Source organism: Hylobates moloch, unplaced genomic scaffold (genome assembly GCF_009828535.3).
Source record: "Hylobates moloch isolate HMO894 unplaced genomic scaffold, HMol_V3 SCAFFOLD_14, whole genome shotgun sequence".
In the NCBI taxonomy this organism is placed as follows: domain Eukaryota; kingdom Metazoa; phylum Chordata; class Mammalia; order Primates; family Hylobatidae; genus Hylobates; species Hylobates moloch.
In genome coordinates, this window is record NW_026652289.1 from 98,855,304 (window position 1) to 98,875,767 (window position 20,464).

Below are 20,464 nucleotides of genomic sequence, written 5' to 3' on the forward strand. Positions count from 1 at the left end.
GACAGGCCGAGGCAGGCAGGTTGTTTTGAGCTTAGAAGTTCGAGACCAGCCTAGTCAACGTGGCAAAGCCCCATCTCTACAAAAAAAGACAAAAATGAGTCGGGCCTGGTGACATGTGCCTGTAGTCCCAGCTACTTGAGAGGCTGAGGCAGGAGAATCACTTGAGCCGGGGAAGCGGAGGTTGCAGTGAGCCAAGACGCATCACTGCACTCCAGCCTGGGCAACAGAATGAGACCCTGTCTCAAAAAATATATATTTTTTAATTTGCATATACTAAAATTATCTCTTTTGGCATACATTTCTGTGTTATGACAAATGCGCAGTCATGTATTAATCACAACAGTCAAGATATGGGACAATTCCATCATGCCTCAAAATTCCATGTTACCGCTTTATAGACAAACACTTTTCCTACCATCAACCCTCTGCAGCACTGATTCATTCTAGTCCCTCACGATTTGTGTATTCCAGAATGTCATATAAACGGAACTATGGTATATATTCTTTTGAGCCTGTATCATTTCACTTGGCACAATGCACCAGAGATTCATCTACATTGTGGCATGTATCAATTATTACCTAGTTTTTATTGCTGAATATTACTGCACTGTATGAACATTAAAAAGATTTCATTCACCACTTATTACACTTCGCATTGTTTGGCAATATTACGAACAAAGCTTTTATAAACATTCACATACAGGATTTCGTGTATACTTGTTTTTATTTTTCTTGGGTGCTTATCTATTAGGGTGTGATTTCTAGGTCTTATGATAAGTATATCTTTAACTTCATAAGGAACTATCAAACTTTTGAAAGTACTTGTAAAATTTTATATTTCCAGCAGCAATATATGAGAGTTTCAGTTGCTCTGCATCTTTGCAAGCACTGGGTATCGTCAGTTCTTTATTTTAGTTCTTCTTCTGATATACACAAGATAGTAGCTCAACATGACTTTAATTTGTATTCATCTGAGGACTAATAACATTGAGTATCTCCGTATGTGCTTATTTGACATCCATATATTTTCTTTAGTGAAGTATCTGCAAATCTTTTGCCCATTTATTTAATGAGTTGTTTATTGTTGAGTTTGGGGACATATTTTTGTATTCCATATACAAACCCTTTGTCAGATATGAAATGTGCAACTATCTCATCGCAGTCTGTGGCTAGTCTTTTCATTTTTATAACAATCTCTTTCAGAGAAAAAAAGGTTTTCACTTCCATCAAGTCGAATTTGATGAAGTCATTTTTTCTCTTTCATAGATCATAGCTTTGCTGTCATAAGAATGACTTACCTCACTGAAGGCCAAAAAGATTTTTTTCTCCTATGTTTTCATATGGAAATTTTATACTTTGGGGAATTACAATTTGGCCTGTGAACCGTTTTGAGGTTAATAGAGGCTATAAAGTTTGAGTGAAGGTTCATCTATAATTATTAAATTACAAATGAGTAGTTAATTAGAAACTAATTTTCATAGGCATGTTCAATTGTTCCAGCACCACACGATTCACTGAAAATACTACGCTTCTCACTTTGAATTACCTTTGTACCTTCATCATAAATCAATTGACCAAATGTGCGCGGGTCCATTTCTGACATCTCTAGTCTGTTCCATTGATCTGACTCTATACCTTATCACGAATGTGACACTGTAGCAATTACTGTAGCTTTATGCTGTCTTGAACTCAGGTAGTAAGAGTTCTCCATGTTCTTCTCTTCAAAACAGTGTAATATTCTACTACTTCTCCCTCTCTATAAAAATTTTAACAGCCAGCCAGGCACGGTGGCTCATGCCTGTAGTCCCAGCACTTTGGGAGGCCAAGGCGGGCAGATCACCCGAGGTCAAGAGTTCAAGACCAGCCTAACCAACATGGAGAAACCCCATCTCTACTAAAAATACAAAATTAGCCAGACATGGTGGCACATGCCTGTAATCCCAGCTACTTGGGAGGCTGAGGTGGGGGAATCACTTGAACCCAGGAGACAGAGGTTGCAGTGAGACAAGATCGCGACATTGCACTCCAGCCTGGGCAACAAGAGCAAAACTCTGTCTCAAAAAAAAAAAAAAAAAAACTTTAACAGCCTACTGGGATTTTGACAGAGAACTTATTAAATCTATACACCAATTTACAAACAACCAATGTCTTAACAATATTGAATCTTCAACTCATGGGCACAGTATATGTCTCCACTTATTTACGTCTTCATTGATTTATTACTGTCTTATGGTTTTCAGCATACAAATCCTACCAAGGATTTCTTCTGTATGTGTACAAGAATATAAATGTTACCTTGAGAATAAAATTCAAAATCCAATTGTTTATTTCCTGTACAAAGAAAGACTTTTGTATATTGACTTGGTATCCTGGAACCTCACTAGCCTCATTGTATTAGTTTTAGCATTTTTTTTGATTCCTTGGGATTTTGTACATTGACAATTATTAAAGAGAGGCAATTATTTTTCTTCCTTTCTACTCTGTACACATATTATTTCTTTTTCTTTCCTTGGTGCACTTGCTAAGGCTGCTAGTCTGATTTTGTATAGGAGTGGTGAGCACAGATATGCTTGCTGTGTTCTCAATCTTAAGGAGAATCTACTGAGTCTGTCACCATGAAATATGTTAGCTGGAGGTTTTATTCATGTATTTTATAATCTTAGGGAAGTTGCTTCCTACTCCTACTCTTTAAAAGTTTCTATCATAAATGACTTTTGAATTTTGTCTAATGCTTTTTCTCATCAATTAGGACGATAATTTTTCTGCTGTAGTCTACGTGGTAAATTACATTGGTTCATTTTTGATTGTTGAAATAACTTTACGTTTCAGTAGTAAATCCTACTTTGTCAAAATATATGCTCTTCATATATATATTCAATTGTGTAACATTTTGTCGAAGATATACTATATACACGTATATATACATATATACATATATACACGTATATATACATATATACATATATTATATATATAGTGCCTCTTATGGTCTATAAATCATGTAGAATATAGACTATATATGGCCTCCTAAAGTGTATGGGGAATTCTCTTCTTCTTTACTCTCTCAAAGAGATTGTGATGAAATGATATTAATTCATTCTTAAATATTTGGTAGAATTTAACAGTGAAAATGTGTGGGCCTATATTTCTTCTTTATTGGGAGATGTTAAAACACCAATTCAACTAATTTAATAGGTATTAAATGAAAAGCCAATGTCAAAACAACATATGCTTTGGGTGAAATAAATAGTACATACTGTAATGATGAAGACAGCAAAAACAAACAAATAATGAGAAAAACTATTACATGTGGGACAAGATGACCCTTTATTGTGGAAGCCTGCCCTCTGCATTGTAAGATGTTCAGTTACCATCTCTGGACTCTACCTACCTTATGCCAGGAGCACATCCCAAGTCCCTCAATTATCATAACCAAAATGTCTCCAGACATTGCCAAGTGTCACTTAGGGTGGTAGGCAAGAGTAATCCAGTTCAGAGCCATTACTGTAGAGGCTTTAGATTCAGACTGGCCTGAGTTTAAGTTTTGATTTCATGAAAAGCTTCAAGACATTATACAAGTTATTTAACCCTTCTAAGCCACATTTTTTCTCATTTGTTCAATGACAGTTACTATACTATTCTTATAAAAGTATTGTAAAGATTAAATAAGTTAATGCATATAATATTTAGAATAGTAATTGATAAGCACTCAAATAACGGTAGCAATTAACTATTAAGCAATGAGACAAAGCACAAAGGACAACTGAATATAAGAACTAACAGCTCATGGAAGAAAGGCTGATAAGGTAAATATAGGTAATAATTAAAACATGTTTGGAAAATAGTTTTACCTTGAAAAAATGCATTTCTAAATGAAAGAATTCATTGCTACAGAATAAACTGATAAAGTGTAGGGAAAGTTAGGGAACCAGATCAAAAAATAAGAAATAAATGTGCTCTATTTCCTAACTCATAATTTGAAACAAAAGTCATGCTATGGGTGTTTAGCAATGACCATATACAAACATTTTTGGAAAACTTTAATTCACCACTTACGGAGTTAAAAACAAGATTTCTTTCTTCTAAATCAATGTAGAAGAATAATAAAGACCAACAAAATAGTCCAAATAACGATAGAAAATTGAATAGAAATACAGGAGACAAGAAAAATCAGAAAGCATAAAATAAGAGAGAACACTTTCCAAGGGTGACAGATATGACAATAAATTACAGATGATACAGGATTAAAGTAACAGGGTTAAATTAAAGCTTTTTACAATAATCATACAAGAAAAACTAGAAAAACAAGGTAGAGGGGCACACTAGTTAAAAAGATGGCTAAATTGAGAAGTGACATCACCACGTTACAAATCAAAACAGCCCTAGCAGGGCTCAAGGGACTATTAAAGAATCTGCAGCAACACAGTGAAGCAAAAAAGATAATATCTAAATAGACAGGACAGAAAGAATCACTGGTGAGATTAGCACACCTGAGACACCAGGAGATGGCTAGGAACAAAGAACAAAACAGAGGTTACCAGTATCAGCCATGCAGCAGGAACTATCATGGTCCCCAGTGGCCTGCTCCACAGAGGACACTAGAATGTTTTGCCACTGAGGTAACCAACCAGTTACTGCCAGGGAATCACAGAAAGAGAGATGCAGGCCAGGCACGGTGGCTCACGCCTGTAATCCCAGCACTTTGGGAGGATGAGGCGGGCGGATCACGAGGTCAGGAGATCGAGACCACGATAAAACCCCGTTTCTACTAAAAATACAAAAAATTAGCCGGGCGTGGTGGTGGGCACCTGTAGTCCCAGCTACTCGGGAGGCTGAGGCAGAAGAATGGCGGGAACCCGGGAGGCAGAGCTTGCAGTGAGCCGAGATTGCGCCACTGCACTCCAGCCTGGGTCACAGAGCGAGACTCCGTCTAAAAAAAAAAAAAAAAAAAGAAAGAGAGATGCAGCTGCATTCCCCATAACCTCACTATTAAGCCACTATGATAAAGGAGCTGCCATTTCTCCCTAACCTTCATGTGTCTTGAAGCCTGAGCAGCCCCTGGCACAAAATCTAACAAAACTTTGACACAATGCTAGTAATTTTTTCATCAGCTAATTAATGTATTCATTGAACAAATGAAAACACACCTGTTCCCTCATATTCAAAACATTTAGTCCATTTTTATTGTTTCTTTATAATGACTCTTAATGCCAGTCAGTATATGACTGAGATACTTTCATGTACAATTAATACTTAGAAGAGAAGTCGCATTGAAATCTGACATTATTCCAGAGACATAATCTGAGGTCCTGAGATGGATCTCCTTTTCATCAAAGCTATATTTTTATATTTTTTTCTGGACTCTATGATTGCTCAGTGGAGACACTTCATTTGGAACATAGAATCGTGTGTATTTCCCACTGGAAGACCAGCTCCCCACTTCAGTCTTCATGCCTCTCTGCTATACCCGCCAGTCAGAAATTCTACATATTGGTAGCAAATAACCACTGTCTCCTTTGAAAAAAAAAAGTCAGGATGATTTTTTTAAATCCTCAGAAGGTACTGTTTAAGTCGTTTCTTCTCTTCCAAGAGGTCTTCTCTCATTATTAGTGAACCCAGTGACACTATAGATTCACCAATCCCTCTAATTTCCTGGAGGGCATAGTCCCATCACCTGTCAAACTAAGTGTCTCAAGGAATCCTTCTTCTCCCTCAGTTTCTGCCATGGTCAGCCTTCACTTGGGGCCACAACTCACTTATTTTTCAGTTAGAGAAAAAGTGTAGGGGAGAGAGAAATTCTTTTCAAACATACTTATGCTATTGTAAACATCTCTCTGAGCTCATAAGACAAAATATCCAAATAGAAATTGGCTTAAAGCTCTTTTTCTACCTAGAATGCCCTTGTCTTCATCCATGTTCCTCATCTGCCACGCTCCTACTGGCCTTCCCTTAATGTAAACCCATAAGTCATTTTGTAGGAAACGTTAGTACATCTCTCCACCCTACCCTCACACACAGATGACCCTTTCCTCTCATGCACCTATTTACTTATGGTATTTCCCACATTAAACCTTGATTTCTGCATGCTGAGGGCTTGGAAAAACTCTCAAAGTTTATTGAATGTATAAACAAACCTCACATTAACAAACCAGAAGTCCCATTGGATACAGCCACACAGACTACTGAACTAAAACATTTCCCAGAGATGTGCACTTTTCCTCACCTTAATGCAGTATCCAGCAGTGATCTCACTCATGTCCTCTCTCTCAGAAAGGTCTTAAGACTATTTGGCATTCCGTTTTATAGAACTCTAATAGGAGTCATACATTTCAAGAATTTTATTTCTTTATTATGTCCATAGTTTTGTGACCAACTGTAGCCCACTCAAATCCCCACCTGCCAAGGCACTAACATTTTCATTCCAAGCGTGTGACCTACAGTCCTTCAGAAAGACTCCCATCAGGGTAAGAAGCCTGAAAGCTAAGGAGGCTTCTGGCATCTGAAGCTCAACAGAGGTGAAAGAGTGAGTTGGGAGAGAAAGAAAAACTTGTCTTTATTCCATCCTTTTGTTCCCCCAAAGATCCATGTAGCCACTTCCCCAATAACATGTTATGTATCATGTTTGTTTTTAATCCCCCAATTATAATAACTATCTTACTGATGGGGAAATCTGATCCAAGGACTACAATGAGGTGCATGATACCTATTGATTATGACTTTGGTGATACGTTATATAAACTGCTCATTCTTGCTATCTATATTAATAATAATGGCTTTGAAATTGCTTTATCAAGTTACCTTCTCACTGCCTCTAGCCTAGAAGATGATACTAATATTACATTGGTCTCCATATATCCTATGTTTTTGTCTTACTAATCTATCTTGAGAGACTACCTACAACTCCACATTGAAATTCCTTGCCTAGAATACAATGCTGGCAAAAATATGCACTCACTCTGGTCATGAGCCTACTTTCTTTAGACCTACTTTTTGCTTTAACCAGGCCAACCTCATTGTACTCCATCTCTACCCGTGACTCATGACACTGAGTCTCATCTCTGTGGCTTTGTTCCAGGTGCTGTCTCAGCTGGTAACAGCCTCTGAAGGCCTCTCAGTTGGTCTAAATCCTATTTGTCTAGATCAAGTTCCCATCTACTTGGCTCAACCTGGTCTAGCCATGTTGAAGCTAAATGTGCACATTCCATAATGGTTGTTACTGGGGCAGGGTTAGAATACTGTAAGAAGCTGCATCAGGGTCCAGGGGACACTCTGCCTGTGGGAATAGTGTTGAAAGGCTTGCCTGTCATGGGTGCGAGAACGCCCATCTTGTGGTGGCTTCTCCTACATTTACTATCCAGCCAGCCCTAATAGCCAAGACATTCATGAGAAGACACACTCTCTTGATAGTGTGCTTCTAATTTATTGCAACATCCAAAGAAAAAACCAGGCTTTCTCTCATACCTTCATCTCACAGTCACAATTCCTGCCGAAGAACAAAATACTCAATGTCTAAAAGAAATGCAGAAGGGGGTTGCCAATCCAGACAGCTTGCTAAAAGTGAGTTTCAGAAGAGGAAATGCAGTCAAGGCAGCTGGCTACCACAAATGTACACAGCACACCTGATGGTGGGAACTGGCAATCACCCTCCATAGAGTCAGATGGAGTCCAGAGGAGTCCACCATTCCCATGGGAAGGTGTCTAGGAAACCACATCCAGTTAACTACTGTAACATTCTTCACCCAAGAAATGGTATAAGATTATCTATTTGGTAGCCAGTTTCATTTATAAATATAAGAGGGGTCAGAGACCTCAAAGATCTTATGTCAATAACTTTATTTGTCATGGATGTACTTCTCAGCAGCTTTGTGCCTTGGGAAAGATACTTACCTCCTCTTTACATCAGTCTGACTTTCATCTCTGAGATGAAACATATGGTAATGGGGTATAGTCCCCTTGGGGCAAAAATGCTGCTCTCTGCTTCTTAGATTGTTATATTAAACTACTATCGGCTCTATGAAATCATATCCAATTATAAGTTACGATGGAAGCTCCCCGAGATGTCACCTTCCTGGAAGACCCCCTCAATTACTTGGAGTGACTTAAGTTAACTACTATGCCTCCAGTCAAGATGTTCCACGATGTTCCACTTCACCTCATTGAAAAGACATGATATTAACATTAATGTGTAAAATAAGTCAATTCCATCTAATTTCTCATAAGAAGTAGCTGACATTTTTGGAAATACTATATTTTTTATGATAAATCATATTAAATACCCTGACCTGTCCTGAAAAAAAACAAACACACAGCCTTATGAATTTCTTACTCCTTCCGATACAATACTGCTTATTTAGTGCACTGAAATTCTGTTTGCCTTGTCTGTAAAGCTCTCACAGCTAAATTTTAACTTTCTATTTTGGGAACTCAACATTTCAGTAATTTTCCAGCAAAATAATTTTACTCACAATTTATGGAATGACTAGACTGTTTCACAGATGCACCCAGAGTGTGAAGTTAAATGTCTCATTAAACAGTAAGCTAATATTAATGAGAAACGGAAGTTCTGTGTCATAAGCTGATAAACCAATGGGTAAGAGAGGTCTTGACAGCCTGGACAAAATGTCAGTTAGGATCTGCATAAATAAATAATGTAAATGACTTTATCTGGAAAAATCAGTTTTGTCCTTACTAAATTTTGAGCAAAGATATTTCTAGAAACTAAATACATCGCCTGTCATCCTCAGAAATATCCCTCTGCTTCTACACAATATGCCTCTGCTTACACACACACACACACACACACACACACACACCTGATTGATGACAGAAGCATTAGTATAGATCCCTGTCACATGTTTCCCACATTTTCACACACCTATTAAAATAAGCTAATGCCCACATCTTGATGGATTCTTCGGTAAGAAAAAGAGCATAAGGTGAATAGATCTCTAAAACCCTTCTGTTAAAAAATAAAGCACGTCATGTTTGTGCCATTGAACTGGCAAGCTCATTTTGCTCGTTTTACTGTAATTATTTTCTTAGATAAGACAACCCATTGAATTGTAGCTAGAATTTTGCATACCACGCTGACTCAAAATTCAAGGCTAAGAGGAGAATTTATATTTCCTGAGTGCCTGCAGTATACTATAATGTTAGATGTGTATTGTATTGAAACCTTAACTCAATCCTAAGCTCCTTTTACAAGTTTATTCACTCATTCATTTATGTATTCTTTTATTGATCAAACATTTATTGTATGTTTTTGATGTACCAGGCATGCTTCTAGACTCTGTGGACACATCCGTGAACTAAACAGACAAAAACTACTTGCCTAGGGGAGGTCTTACATTCCTAATGTGGAAAAATGAGGTAATCAAAGCTCAAAAATGCTATGCAACTTGCCCAGGATATTTCAGATTAAAGTGTTTCCTAAAATATGGTTCCAGGAACATCTATTTTAAAGTCACTGAGGATGCTTATCAAAAGGATGATTCCATCTCACAATCACAGAGTATGGGTAAGTTCCAGGAATTTGTTGTTTTTGTTTGTTTAAAGAACCACAGTGATCCCTTTATGCACAGAGATTTCTGAAAGACCTGGAGCAAACCAACTAAAGGAGTTTGGCATCATGCTTACATCTGTCCAGATTTCTATCTCACAGAACAGTAAAGGCATATAAAATAAACATAGAGATGATTACCTACTCATCACTATAGGTACAATTTCCTCTACTTGCTGGTAGATATGTACATATTTAAATGTTTCTATAGGCACAGAAAAGAGTATGCAGCAAAGCGTCAGTGTTTACGTCATCAGGAAAAAGAGGAAGGGGAAAACTATAATTTTAAAAATGTATATACTTTTTTATTTTTTAATTATGATAGCATCATTTTATAATAAAAACACAAAGAATGGTTTTATGAAGAAATACATTTAAAATATAAATACAGAAATAATTATTTCATAGAAAAATAATGTTTTCCTATGGAAAGTAAGAGGGTAACTTATGAGTGACACAATGAGATACAAGAAAGTCTTGGATAACAGATGAGAGGCATGGATGCTAACCAAAAGATTTCAGGCTTCAGGAAGATATGAGAAATAAAAGTTATATTCCTAGTTTCTGATATCCATAGCAATCTTATGGAAGAATTCCACCTACTTATTTCAAGTTGACAGTATCTCTTTACTTCATGAAAATATGCTCTTATTCTTTACTACTCAGTTCTTCCCCCCCAGCGAAAAAGTTACACTAAAACTGAATTTTAGCGTAAACTCAATTAATTAGCAACATCTATCAGGCTACAAGGAGGTTTTGTTTCTCTTAGAAAGGTGAATCATTTCTCAGCTTAAAAGAAAAATGCGTGGTTGTTCTCTGGAGTAATCAATTCATTGTGGTGTTTCTTTTTTTAGTCATAGGTCACATGGGAAGCAAGTAGAGGAAATGGTTATTGGAAACCACTGGAAGTTCCTGAAAATAGCTATCCAACAAGAGCTATAGCCTTGGGCAAACATACACAGCCAATGGCCAATGGAGAGAGAACAGAGAAACACTCTAACCTCTCTTTCTTTCCATACTCCAATCTTCTGATGCTCCCACCCATTGGCCAATTCCAACCAAAAGCTGACACAACAGGGAGCATGGTTTACACAATCCATAGAGGACAACCTTCTAGAACACAGAGCAAGATATAAGTGGAGAGTAAATCTGGAGAGGAAAATATGGAGAGCAAAAACAACATGTCATGAATTTCTACGCATCAAGTTCTGATCTTTATGTTGAAATTGCCAGCTGTGAATGAGCTGAAATGAGACCACGTCAATGAATGTTTCTTTTTCACTACCATGGAACCCACAAACGAAAGATATTCTCTTTCACCCGGTATTAACAACTTCTATTTTTCCTGCCTCAGTCTGTTCTCAGGTACTGTTAAGCCTGGTTGATTGACAGGGATCTGAAATGTAATCCTAACTGACATTTACTCTTCCTTTAAAAGCTGCTTAACTCCAGTCCATGGAGCTATTAGCTCTCCCTGGATTTGCTACAGAAAAATGCCAGACAATGATGGCCTAACTTTTAAAGACTGTTGAATAACTATATTCAATTATTTTGCAAGGGATCGGGAAACTGTAATTGAAGGTGCTAGGGGGGGCACTTGGCCCTCATTGTAGCTTTAGGTCTGCTATAAATGAAGAATTCTCGGGAAGCTGCTAGCTCACAAGATGGTCTGTGGGTCTGTCCTGGCACTTTCTTGATGGTTATCCAACCAGTGACTGGTCTAGTATTATGTCCAATTCATTCTGTCTACTGACAAATAAAATGCTTTCTGAGAAATACTTGGCAATCGTGCAATTAGAAGAGGTTTATTTATAGCTGGTGTAAATACAGTTTTTTCAGTAACAGGTCCTCATCCACTCTAGCTTTAAAATGGAAGGGTATTAATTAACCACTAGGAGTCAACTCCAGCTATATTTGGAACAATCCCATTTCTAATATTTTACCACTTCCATTGGCTTTAGTAATTTTTGAAAAAAATAAATATTTGAGACTTAGAAAATGTTTTTCCACAGCTATGACCATCACTTGTTGGGTCATAAGATTGTTTCTGATTAGTTTGCAAACTACTATACACCAGAGCCTGAGAAATGTTTTAGAGCAGTGGTTCCCAAACTCTTTGCCACCATGGACAGGTTTCCTAGAAGATAATTTTTCCGTGGGGTGGGGGTGGGCTGGAGGTGGGGGGTATTAGGTGGGAGTGCTGGAGGGAACAGTAGGTATATGTTCAGGATGAAACTTTCACCTCAGATCATTGGGCATTAGTTATATTCTCATAAGGAATGCACAACCTAGATCCCTTGCCTGCTCAGTTCACAATCGGGTTTGCACTCCTATGAGAATCTAACGCCACAGCTCACCTGACAGGAGGCGGAGCTCAGGTGGCAATGCTTGCTCATTTGCCACTCACCTCCTGCTGTGCAGCCGGGTTCCTAACAGGCCACGGACCGGTACCTGCCTGCTGCCCAGGGGTTGGGACACCTGTTTTAGAGAACTGAGATTTTTTTTTCCTTAATAATAATAGCTCCTTTGTGGGGAATACCTACCATACACCAGAAACCATGCTAAGCTTTTAGATACTTTATATGATTAATTCTCATGACATAAGATAAATAGCACTATCATCCTTAGTCTGATAAGACTCTTATGGTTTAGAGAGGTTATACATGTGTCCAAAGTCACGCATACAGTAAGTAGTACAGCCCAGTCAAGTCAGAATGCAGGTTTATCTGATTCCAATGCCCATATTCCTACCTTCCCTGATATTTGTTCAGCTAATAAAACACCTGAAAGAACACCAATCTCATTGCCTCAGAGGTCCAGATTAGCTGTGTATGGGGAATGTAATCATGTATGTAGGTGGTACCACATGAACTAAACATTAAATACTATTATTCTTGAGGACAAAGCCTTATGAATCTTTATGGTCCCTGAACACCACTAAGAGTCATGAGCTTACAGGTGGGAATTGAATTTTTCATGTGCCTTTTTGGGGGAACTCCTTGAGTTTTCTTTTTCCAGTTTGGGAACTGTACAGCCTCACAATGGGTGTCTGCAACCACTTAGATAGGAAGGGACAGCAGGGGTTTGCTAGTGGAAAGACGATGCCAAAGCTTGTTTCTCTCAGTGCATTTTCTTTTAGTAAGATATGACTTGTACCAAAGTTCAGGAAAAGTCAGCTTTTGGGTGACTAACCAAACCTTTGGAGAACAAGTACGGTGTGCAGAATGGGGTCAAATCGAAATAATTTAAGAGGCAGAGTTATTTACAATGATAACAAGAAATTCTACTAGATTCAGGCACCATTAGTTGGCAATGATATCCTCAGGCATCTCAGGACCTAATGTTTGAGCAAAATAATAAAACAGTTGTTGATGACAATGATTGTGTAAATCTATAGTATATACAGGTATGGTCCTACGTACCCAAAACAGTATAGTATCAGATGAATTCTGAACCATATCTTACACATAATAAAAAGTTATTTTGTACCCTCATGTGATATCTGAATGTTAAAACAATATCCCAGAGGAACAGTACTGTTAAGAAAATCCCTGAGCTAGAAGAAGGCTGTAGCTGTCAGTGGTAGTACTTACTAAGCGGAGTTGTAGCAGGGAAAAGAGAAAGACAAATCCATCATTCCAGTGACAATGTACAAAAAGTGTATTCCAAGAGGAAGACTAATTTCCATGTCTTCAGAAACTCCTTTAAAAGCATCCTTCAAGTGTCCTTGCCACTAACTTCTTGAATACATTAGAATCTCCCCAAAAGTATGTTCCATGGCCAGCTCTTAGTTGCCACTAGAGCGGCCAGTAATGTGAAATGTCTCCTTCAAAACACGCAATAGAGTAAAATACACTGCATATGGGCCATAACACCCACAAGGCTCTTTGAGTGTCCCATGATAAGAAACACAGAGGTCAGAAGGGACTCCAGAACCCAGGGCTGACAGCAACAGTGCCAGGTCACCAGGATTGGACTATTCTAAGGCCTAGAGTGGGAGTCTTCAGAAAGAGTCTGTGGTTAAGCTTTGAGATCACATATAAAGCTCAGATACCATATAATAAGTGTGTTACCTTTTTTAAAGGTATGAACTAAGGGAGAGTAGAATGCTTACTTTCTCTCCCAGACTATCAGTGACAACTTGGCATTTCAGGCAAGAACTTAACCTCTCTTAGTCTATTCCCACATACTTGATCAAGTCTTTTATTCTACACAAATATGCAGGGGAACAAATGACAGACTCCAAAGTCTGAGCTATCAAGCACCATGCTCTTTTGCTTCCACTAAGTAAAAATAAATCATTATTAATTTTAATAAAAATGAATGTGTTTGATGGAATTCGAATTTGCTACCCCGATTCCTGTAACATCTCCTCCAAAGGCAATTTATGGAAATGAATGAAAATCTAATAGAGTCGATATACATTTGAAAACCAGTTCTCCAAATAAACAGGAGTATGTAGAATTATTTAAACAATAAAAAGAATAATGCAAATCTGTTATTAACTCCGAGGTATATGACTATGAGTGTTGTTAATTCTGGACTAAAATGGTACTTATTTTCAGTAAAAAGTAAAATAGGAAAATCTGCAGAAATCTGACAGGCAGAGATAATGTTTCACATAGGTCTCCCAAGGTCATTTGACTATTAAATTATAGACATGAAATTCAAATGTAAGTTTGTTATTATTTCAAAGTACATTCTCTTTCCACTACTACACAATATAAAAGATATATTGCAATACTCTCATCTAGAACACAGTTCCCTGCATTACCCTATAATTCTTAACAAGCCATTAACTTGACTTACTTCTAAATAGTTTAACTGACATGTCAGCATATAAACAAGGATTATTGTTTATTACCTAATTTATATTTCAAAGAATTTTTAAACGTCAATTTTATCAAAAATATTACCATTAGAAGTTACTGAAACATATCAACAACCTAAACTTTCAAAGACCTGATACTGCAAAGTCCAAATACTAGTTAAAAATTCAAGTATTAAAATAAAATTGGAGTGGACTCAGAAAAACTTTGAGTTTGGGAGTAGGGGAAAATGGTGGATCATAGGCAGGACTAACTTGCAGCTCCCACTCAGACAGGCAGAGCAGCTCTTGGAGACCCACAATGTAAACTTTTGCTCTGACAACTGCCACAAGAACATAACAGAAACGTCAAGGGAATCCACAGACCCTTTGAAGAAGGCATATTACGACTGCAGGCTCCATGGGACAACCAAGGAACTCCGAAGACAAGGAACATAATCTCTTGGAAGCTCTATGGCCCCACCCACCACTTGAACCTTTCTATAATACCACAGCTAATGTGCTCTTGAAAGTGTCACCTTCTGGATAGAGGCCAACCAACACAAAATCAGCACACATTTAACAAAAATACAACCAAGGACCCTCACAGAGTCCGCTTCACTTTCCTTCTACCTCCACCAGAGCAGGTGCTAGTATCCATACCTGAGAGTGCTGAAGATGGATCACATCACAGGAATATTTGCAGACACTCCCCAGTATCAGCCTTGAGCCTGGTGGCCCCACTAGGTGGCTAGATTAAGAGGGAAATAACAATCACTGCAGTTCAGCTATCAGGAATCCCCATCCCTAAGGGAAAGGGGAGAGCACCACATCAAGGAAGCACCCCATGAGACAAAAGTATCTAAACAGCAGCCCTTGAGTCCCAGATCCATCATCCCTGTGGCATAGTCTACCCAGATGAGAAGGAACCAGAAAAACAATTCTGGTAATATGACGAAACAAGGTTTAATAACACCCCAAAAGATCACACTAGCTCACCAGCAATGGATCCAAACCTAGACGAAATATCTTAATTGCCAGAAAAAGAATTCAGAAAGTCGACTATTAAGCCAATTAAGGAGGCACCAGAGAAAGGTGAAGTACAACTTAAAGAAATTTTAAAAAAAGATACAGGATATGAATGGAAAAATCTCCCGTGAAATAGATAGCATAAATAAAAAACAATCACAACTTCTGGAAATGAAGGACACACTTAGAGAATTTCAAAACGTACTGGAAAGTCTCTGCAATAGAATTGAACAAGTAGAAGAAAGAACTTCAGTGCTCAAAGACAAGTCTTTCGAATTAACCCAATCTGACAAAGAAAAAAAGGAATAAAAACATAAACATTAGGAGGCCAAGGTGGGTGGATCATGAGGTCAGGAGATCAAGACCATCCTGGACAATATGGTGAAACCTCATATCTACTAAAAATACAAAATTTAGCTGGGCATGGTGGTGCGTGCCTGTAATCCCAGCTACTCAGGAGGCTGAGGCAGGAGAATTGCTTGAACCAGGTAGTTGGAGGTTGCAGTGAGCCAAGATCGTGCCACTGAACTCCAGCCTGGTGATACAGCAAGACTCTGTCTCAAAAACAAAAAATAAATTTTTAAAAAGCTTCCAAGAAGTTTGGGATTATGTTAAATGACCAAACCTAAGAATAGTTTGTGTTCCCAGGAAGAAGAGAAATCTAAGAGTTTGGAAAACACATTCGAAGGCATAATCAAGGAAAACTTCCCTGGCCTTGCTAGAGATCTAGACATGCAAACACAAGAAGCTGAAAGAACACCTGGTTAATTCATCACAAAAGATCTTCACCAAGGCACGTAGTCATCAGGTCATCTAAAGTCAATATGAAGGAAAAAATATTAACAGATGTCAGGCAAAAGCATCAGATAACCTATAATGGAAAACCTATCAGATTAACAGCACATTTCTCAGCAGAAACCCTACTAGCTAGAAAGAATTGGGGCTCTATCTTTAACCTATTTAAACAAATAATAATCAGTCAAGAATTTTGTATCCAGTAAAACTAACTTTCGTAAATGAAGGAAAGATACTGTCTTTTTCAGACAAATGCTTAGAGAATTCACCACTACCAAGTCAGCACTACAAGAAATGCTAAAAGAACCTCTAAATCTTGAAACAAATCCTCAACATACACCAAAACTGAAACTTCTTAAAGCATGAATCTCACAGGACCTATATAACAATAATAAAATGGAAAAAAAACAAACAAAATATTCGGACAACAAATAGCATGATGAATAGAATAATGCCTCACATCTCAATACTAATAGTGAATGTAAATTGCCTAAATGTTCCAACTAAATGATACAGAATGGCAGAATAAATAAGATTTCACCATCCAAATATCTGCTGCCTTCAAGAGACTTACTTGATACATAAGGACTCACATATAACTTAAGGTAAACAGGTGGAAAAAGATATCCCATACAAATAGAATCCAAAAGTGAGCAGGAGTAGCTATTCTTATATCAGACAAAACAAACTTTAAAGGAACAGCAGTTAAAGAGAAAAAAAGACATTCTATAATGATTAAAAGGACTAGTCCAACAGGAAAATATCACAATCCTAAATATATACACACCTGACTCTGCAGCTCCCAAATTTATAAAACAATTACTACTAAACCTAGGAAATGAGATAGACAGCAACACAGTAACAGTAGGAGTTTGAGTTTGACCCTTAGCTTATTTCCTGCTTGGTATTTGATTTTATATCCTCAAAGCATTATAGAGGGGAAAGAGCACATATTTGCTAAAAGCTTCCCAGTAGTGCCTGTTAATTGCTAAAGAATACCCTGACCACCCAAACTTTTCTAGAGCCAGTTACAGCCTTCTGTGAACAGAGGTATGGAAAGAACAATAACTTATATGATACACAAAATACGAGCTAATTGGGATTTTTGATGCTTGTCCTGTTTATTTAAGTCATAAATCATGGAAGATCAAATAAGATAAATACTCTAAGAAAAAGAATCTTCTTCTTTTACCCTTTGTTTAGATGGGTTAACATAGAAAAGAAGAAAAGACTCAACTGAGAAGTGAGAAATATTATTGAACTTATAAAATCTTCAGGGAATTCTCTCTTTCTAAAGTAAGGTTAGATCAAAACAGTATGATCCCCATTGCATTGTAGGCGTCTTATAGAAAGAAAATGAACAGGATGTGATGAAAAAGAACACCAAGGCCAGAGGGAGAGATCTAGATATAATTTAGACAAGACAGTTGGAGAAGAAATCTCTACTGATACGATGTGTAAGCTGAAATGTGCAAAATATATGGTTTTCTTAGCACAGCTGTTTGAAGTATTTTTCTATTTCATAGCTGGAAGTGGAGTACTCAAGACAGCACTGGGAAAAGTGTAGTTTGTAGGGGTTTGTAGGATAAACAGTATGGTTTATATGAAAACACAGGAGGCTGATAGCATAGGCCTACATGGGAAATAATAGAGAAATTAGCTTTTACATATGATGGGAAATCACTAAAAGGGAGTAACATGATCAAATTTCTTTTTAAAATTCTGTGTGCAGGCTATGTGAAATAGACAGACTTGAGGGGTTCTAGACAGGAAGACCGGTGAGGTGGCTATTGAAATAGTCTGGAAAAAGTGGTGTTGATTTCTGTCCAGAGTGATGAAGAGATTATTATTAAAGGTCCATTTGGATGTAAAATTAATACTCTTGGCCGATAGTTTGCATGCAGAAATGGAGATGAAGGAAGGAAAGGTTAATTCCCAGTTGACAGCTCCAGGCACTGAATAGATGGGTTGAGGGGAGGGTGTCACTAACTGGGGTTGAGCCCAGGAAGACTGAGAAGACCCACTGTGGGAGTACAAAGCAAAGGCTCCATCTTAGAAACATTCCATTTCAGATACTTGGGAGACATTCCAGGGAAGACAATAACTAGGTAATTCATCAGGTGAATGGGATGCAGTCTAATCTGGAGTTTTTATACTGCCAGTAACTCAGGATCTTGAGTTTTAATGACCACACCCACACAGGGGACAAAGAAGAAGCCTTAGGTCTGTTCGAGATTTGAATATATACATTTTTATAAATGCAAAACTCAAAGGGGATACGCACTCAGTAGCAGCGAGGACAGGGGAAAAAAACTGCAACAATGAGAGATGTCAGAGAGCGGTTTTTTAGGCGGGACTCCTGAGTAGAAGAGAGAAAAACGCTCTCAGTAAAATTTGCTACAGAAAGCAAATTCTCATGCAAGTTTAGATGAATTCGTATTACCTACGATGTCCAGAAAACTATTATGTCTTATAAATGTTCTTTTGTTGATAAATTAAGTTTTAGGATTCTCTTTTTAGTGTATATATTTAAGGTATATAACATGATGTTTCAATAGACACATACAGAATGAAATTGTTACTAAGGACAAGCAAATTAATATATCCATCATCTTATATAGTTACCATTTTGTCATAGCAAGAGTACCTAAAACCTACGCTTTTAGTAAAAATCCCAAATACAGTACAATCCTATTAACTATATTCCTTATGTTATATATAGATCTCTAGATTGTTCATCCTACATATCTGCTACTTTGTGTCATTTGTACTACATCTCCCTATTTCCTACCCTACCTCACCAACGATAATCACCATTTTATTCTCTATCTGGTGTATCTGACTTTGGAAGTTAACTGAAAGTTGTCCTGATTTCAAAGTACTCCCTGGAATCTGGTAGGAAATAATCCGAATATAAATATGTAATCACAATAAACATAAAAGTTTAATTTTTCAGTTAAAAACAGTAATTATCAGACTATATTTGTAAAAATCATCTAGCCATACACCTAAAATAAAATGCACCAAGGGATAAAAGTATTGATAAAGGCATACCAGTAAAATACTATGGTAAAAAAAGCTGAGAAACCTATTTAATATCAAACTGTATATGTGTTAAAGGAAAAAAGTATTATTAGCAATAAAAAGGGTTATTACGTAATAGTTTCAACAAATAAAATAATTATAAAGTTGCATTCCCCTAATAACATAGGTTAAAAATAGTAAGAAAATCAGACAGGACAATAGTAACTAAAGGAAAATACCAGCACAGTAAGAGATTTTAACATACCTCTATCAGTCAATTATAGGTCAAGCATGAGGAAAATCAGCATCAATGTAGAAAAATTTGAGTAACACACTCTCTTCAAAAAATGATGCAGGAAGCCAGGCACAGTGGCTCACGCCTGTAATCCCAGCACTTTGAGAGGCCGAGGTGGGCAGATCACGAGGTCAGGAGATCGAGACCATCCTGGTTAACACGGTGAAACCCCATCTCTACTAAATATACAAAAATTAGCCGGCATGTTGGTGGGTGCCTGTAGTCCCAGCTACTCGGGAGGCTGAGGCAGGAGAATGGTGTGAACCCGGGAGGCGGAGCTTGCAGTGAGCCGAGATGGCACCACTGCACTCCAGCCTGGGCGACAGAACGACTCTGTCTCAAAAAAAAATTATGCTGGAAAAACTGAACATCCATATGCAGAAGAATGAAACTAGACCCCTATCTCTTACCATATACAAAAATCACATAAAAATGGATTAAAGTCTTAAATCTAAGACTTAAAACTATGAAACTATTACAACAATGAATAAACTAGATGTCATGGACCCAAGTAGAACCAAGCGTTCAAAAACTTGAGAATATATATTCTTCTGAATCATATAAGATATAGAAGACTGACCATGTACCAATTCATAGCACAAATTTCAACAAATTTTAAGAAACTCATATCATAGAGACTTATCCTATGATCACAATTAAATAGGTTGTGTTGTGTTAAAAAGTTATCCCTAATTCCCAGTGACTTCAGATATCAAAGGTACGTTTCCCCCTCATGCTACAGCTCCAATGCAGGACAACAGAAAACTTGGCTCTTCACAATCACCCAGGAACCGAGGCTGAAGTAGGCTTGCCATTTTACTTTCCGGAGTGTACAATATTCTCCACTGATCAAGAGGGAAAGAAAGAGACGGAGGATCCCACGTCGACTCTTAAATTATTATACTTGGCCCAGGCACATAACACTTCCACCCACATGCATTTAACAGAGCAAGTT